Below are 6,000 nucleotides of genomic sequence, written 5' to 3'. Positions count from 1 at the left end.
GGTAAAGTGACTTGCCCAAGGTCACAAGGAGCGACAGCGGGACTTGAATGCTGGCCTCCTGGCTTGTAGTCTACTGCTCTAATCACTAGGCTATTCCTCCTCCAGGGCTATATTCTTGGAAATATGTCCTGACCATCATCACATGCCCTAATTTTCTGGGGGGTTTTTCTTTTATATATCAAAAGTGAAAGTTTTAGCGTCTCAAGCCATTTGTGTACTTCCAACAATTTTCTAATGTCACATAAGAAATCAGCAGCCCCATCCAGCAAATAAATATGTACTGAGCAAACATTTTATCTCATTCTGAGTAGGATAATTACAATTCCAAAGAACATCCCAACATCAGTTGTATTCAGTTGTAACAGGACATCAATATTTTGACTGGAGCTGTGTCAGAGGACCTACAAGTTTGTGTAGATATTTTATCCCCTTTTCAATTTTACATTCATTTCTATGGATTTCATGTGATTGTGGTTCCTTTAAAGGGAATGGCTGCATTATTTAACATACTTGTATAATGTACCATGGTTTGTTCTACCTGATTACACACTAGAACAATTTATTTTAATACCAAAAAATATTCAAAATTGCTTTGATCACAAACATCTTTTTTGGACTGAAATGAATGGCAAATCAGTAGACAGAGAAGCTATTGCCTACCTTGCTGTATCAGTTAAGTAGTATAAAACTGTAAAATAATTTTATAGACAACTAGCAACTCACTGAGATTTCAAAGCTGGTCTCTGGACAGTGGAGTAACCTAGTGATTAGAGCATTGGGCTATAAACCAGGGCTCAAATCTCACTTCTCCCATAGTCATACCCCTTGGGAAAATCACTTTATATCCTGTTGCCTCAGGTGCCCTCTTAAATGTTAAGCTTTTTGGGGAAGGGACTTAGCATATCTGAAATAAAATGTTGTAAATTGTCTTGAGCTAAAATTGAAAATGTGGTTTAGAAATTCAGAATTGTTTTTGTTAAATTGCTACCTAACAGATGGATTCTGCTACACTACATAAACAGAAAGTCTACGCATTTGAAGCTTCTCTAAGCATCTGCTCCATGCTTTTATGGAAATTTTTAGCCTTACAATCATGTCTTTCATTAATGGAAAAAATTCTGTTTGCAATTTCATGTCCTGTTGTATCAAGTGGCAACCCTGTTCACTCATTTGTTGTTAGGAATGGAAGGGATTTATATTTGAATTTTTAGTTGCTCTTTTATCTGGTAACACTGTGCCTTTGGGAAATGTGCAATGGATGTACCTTTACTTCAATAGTGCAAATTTTATAGCACTCAATGGAAATTAAATCAATAAAATTTCACGATTGGCTAGCTGACTAGTCCCCCTCTTTATTTTTGGTTGGGTCTGATTTTAAAAAGTATTTACATGCTTAAAATTGGGTTTTACATGTATAAATGCACTTTACCCGTGCAAGTGGGCTTTTTAAAATTGCTACAGTATATGCCATTGAAGTGTCCATAGGAATGGTGAATAAAAAGGAAAATGTCATAATGCCTCTGTATCGTTCCATGGTGAGACCGCACCTTGAATACTGTGTACAATTCTGGTCGCCGCATCTCAAAAAAGATATAATTGCGATGGAGAAGGTACAGAGAAGGGCTACCAAAATGATAAAGGGAATGGAACAGCTCCCCTATGAGGAAAGACTAAAGAGGTTAGGACTTTTCAGCTTGGAGAAGAGACGGCTGAGGGGGGATATGATAGAGGTGTTTAAAATCATGAGAGGTCTAGAACAGGTAAATGTGAATCTGTTATTTACTCTTTCGGATAATAGAAAGACTAGGGGAGCACTCCATGAAGTTAGCATGTGGCACATTTAAAACTAATCGGAGAAAGTTCTTTTTTACTCAACGCACAATTAAACTCTGGAATTTGTTGCCAGGGGATATGGTTAGTGCAGTTAGTGTAGCTGTGTTTAAAAAAGGACTGGATAAGTTCTTGGAGAAGTCCATTACCTGCTATTAATTAAGTTGACTTAGAAAATAGACACTGCTATTACTTGCAACAGTAACATGGAATAGACTTAGGTTTTGGGTACTTGCCAGGTTCTTGTGGCCTGGATTGGCCACTGTTGGAAACAGGATGCTGGGCTTGATGGACCCTTGGTCTGAGCCAATATGGGATGTTCTTATGTTCTACGAGAGTATGTAACTCCTCTTAAAATCACCTCCTTAGAGTGTGCAATAGAATGACTGTTGGGTCTGTTTCACTGCAGGTCATAGGGCATCACTTCTTCATGCCACTTTTTAAAATAAAAAAGATACATATTACAAAGTATCTACACAGAAGAAGCATTCACAACTCTTGGGAGGAAGCCCCAGCCATCACAACAGCAGCACCTGCCAGCTCCATCCAGGGAGGCACATAGTGTGTGTTTTCTTTTTTTTTTTTTTTTTTTGGAAGAGAGCTATTGATATGTGGTCATCCCCTTCCTCCAATACTAAGGAATTTCGCTGGTCAAGAGTCAAGGTCCATGGCAGGTTCCAATCAGCCAGGAAACTCAGGTGTAGAGGAAGGTTAGCCAGCCTAAATAAAACCCCATGCACAAATATACAGTTCATAGGTGATTTACAAATTTCTGACTACGGGTGATATTGTTAGTATGTCTTACTGTAAGACTGCTACTACATTCAGGTTTGGCTTGTCAGGATTTATCGCCTCACTCAGCTCATCTCACGATCCTCATTGACTAAACCTGCACATGATGGGGATCTTAAACAGAAAAACACACACCCCAGCAACATCTGCTGACTTGAATGTAGGGCCTGTTTGGGATTCCTACAAAGAGCCACACTCCTTACAGGGCAGTATAACGTAAGGTATTAATGTACCACCTTTTCCACAGCATTCCCCGCCCTCCAGAGTGCTGTTTCTAGACTTGCATAAAAGCAAGTGACCCTTTATGACTGTAGATTTTTAATTTGGATTTCAAGAGAGGAATATTTCCTTTCAGTTCTCTTAATTTTTCAGAATAAAGGCCCAAAGCCTTGGCTGAGGAATTTTAGAAAAGAGAGCAATTTTCAATTCACACCAAGTGGTTGATGAGAGATCTCTAGTGGTTTTTCCAGTTAAATGTTCTGTGGGAGATTTTTGTTCAGGGGGAAGTTTTTCTTCTTGAACAAAAACTCATAGTTAAACAGATAAAACCCCTGCCAAACAAAAGGTCAAGTGATTCAATAATGTCAGATGAGTCAGAAGTGAAGCATACTTAGAAAATTGAAAATAAAAATATCAACAGTACCTAGAATGGATAAATTAATGAAAATTAGAAAAAAATTGGAAAATGTAAAAATTCAGGAAATATGGAAGAGACAGCAAAGGGAAGAGGGATGGGAAACAAGGTTGGGGGGGAGGGGAAAAGTTGGGGGAGGAGAAGAGACAATACTGACAAACAAGTGAAATCACAGAACATGGATTTACAGGATAAAAGACCATTCAATACTTTCATTTAACCCATTCGGAAAAACTTAACCCAAGGTTTTGTATCATCCGCCTTTGTTCATGCTGGAGTAAAAATGTGAAAAGTCACCACTGCGAGTTGGTGGAGCACAGATATTAATAAAGCAGAAGCGAAGGTCAGATAATGTACGTTGGGCCTCTTGCTGGAAGAACTGACTCTCATGAAGAGTAAGAAACAAGCTCGGCTAAGTAGTGTCTTAGCCTCCAGTTCGGTGTTGGGGGAGATAGATGATGATGCTGATGGTGATTAGAGTAACCCTCAGCAAGAGCAGGTAGTACAGGTAGAGAGCAGGAGTGGTGCTCCTGGCATTTTTCCTCAGGATCCACCCTCAACCTCAACACCAGTGCCAGCATCAGCCCCCAAGGATGTAGAAAAGATATCACAGAAGATATCTCTGATCTTTAAAGTGGGGAAGGACCCATGTTTTGATCAATGTATTCACTACAGTAAAGATATCAGTTGAGGGAAGAAAGTGGGACATCTTATAAATGCTGGTATGCAGCATCACATGCAGAAACAGCACCCACTAGCATTGGCATCAGGGGAGGGTGGCAGTACTAGCCTGTGGACCCCATCTGCTAGTCAAAGAAAAGCCAGAGGAAAGGGGTTGAAAAAGGTAAGACTTTTCCCCAAGCTGATCTCATGGACTCCTCCAGCAGTCAGGTGGCAGGCCAGCAGCTTCCTGCCATGCATCCACAGCGGCAACCCATCATAGAGGAAATGGGATGGAATTCTGTAGTGCTGTCCTTGGGCAAGAGGTAAGCAGCATCTAAAGTAATAATGCGGAACATCAGGGAAATGATTGCCCTGGATGACCAGCCACTGTAGGTAGTGAAAAATAATGACTAAGAATCTGCTACATGCATTAGCCCCCAATTACAAAGTCCCCTCCAGGACTACATTTAATAGGAATTTCATCTCCACCCTTTGCAACCATTTCTATAGTCGCAGGTGCAGCTGGCTGAGGCAGGAGGGAGTAGCATGCATTGCACTAGTGATATCTGGACCGCCACAAACACTATGCATGCTATCTCTCCCTGATGGCATAGTGGTGGGACCTGGCTGAGGCAGCGGTAGTTAACAGCTCTAGCAATGACTGTGCATCAGGGTGCAGGTGTGCTTTACTGCATACCCAGTTGATGGATAGCTGCCATACTCGTATAATATTCTATCAGCCATAAGAAAGATGCTGAAGGTTTAGCAACTAGATAAGAGAGGCAGGTATCTTCAGGCAGGTTTCTTTGTGACAGACAGCGATACAAACAAATATAGTAAAGGCAATAGAAGATGGGGGCTTTTTGGGTAACTGTTGTTTATACAGTTGCTGCACTTGGCAGTGAGGGATGCTCTGGGACTGGAGCCCAACGACCATGGGAATCTATTCCTGAAGGACCTGATTGAAAAGTGCAAGACAATAACAGGGCATTTCCATTGAAACGTGAAGCAGGAAGAATTAGGGATGCCTCACAAGCATCTTATTCAAGATGTTCCTGCTGGAATTTCACCTATATGATGCCGCAGAGGTTAGTGGAGTAGTAAACATCCCTTCATGATGTGTCTGGAAACAGAGATAGGTTTCGATTGGCCATTGGGGCATCATAAGTTAATACGTTAATATATTACCTCTCCAGTTTTTCTTTTCTGGCTCATCTATCTAGTTTCTCTAGTTGTTGCACTATGTTGCACTATGTTGTCGCCCCCCCCCATTTCCCTGTTTTTTGTATTTTCCATCTATTGTTTGATATAAACAGATATGATGTACCAACTCATATCGGTATAAAAAAGCCGTTAAATAAAGAAAATAAATAAATAATTGGGTAGTGATGAGGCAGCTGATGGAAATCATGAAGCTCTTCAAAGATGCAATAGAGGATCTAAGTTCCAGAAACACCACCCTGGGTGGGGTCATTCCCTATAGTAAATATTCTTGAAGAAAAATTAGAGGGCTTAAGTGAGCAAGAGGAAATGTAAGCAGAGGTGTTGCAGTTTGTGAACTTCTTGCAGCAGCAGGTGCAAGACAGCCTAAAACCTCTGATATAAAGGAATACATACATGCTTGCCACACTTTATGATCCATGGGTGAAAAGGAATCTCTTTCTCCAATCCCAGTATCTCACATTAATGAAAGAGATGCTGGTAGCTAAGGTGTCTGAACATGAGTGCCAAAGATAGAGGCACAGTGGGGATGTAGCACAGGAAAGAGTAGTCACCTCAGAGAATAGTGCATGCAGAATCAGCACCCTATCAGCACCCTTCCTCCTCAATATACCAAAGCCATATTGCCCACAAAGAACCATCCCTCCTGACACAGGCCATAGATAAAGCAGCTGGCAAGAGAAACCCTTGGCCCATCTCAGCAATGGAGACCACAGCAGAAATGTCTGTGACAATGTACCTTGCAGATCCCATCCAGGACATGAACACAGATGCACTGACATATTGGACACACAAGTCTGCAATCTGGCCAGACCTATCCAAGGTGGCCCAGGCTATCTTTTCTGCCCACCAATCAATGT

The sequence above is a fragment of the Rhinatrema bivittatum genome, chromosome 4 (genome assembly GCF_901001135.1).
Source record: "Rhinatrema bivittatum chromosome 4, aRhiBiv1.1, whole genome shotgun sequence".
Taxonomy (NCBI): domain Eukaryota; kingdom Metazoa; phylum Chordata; class Amphibia; order Gymnophiona; family Rhinatrematidae; genus Rhinatrema; species Rhinatrema bivittatum.
The sequence above is the reverse complement of the archived record's forward strand: the minus strand, read 5'-3'. Positions refer to the sequence as shown.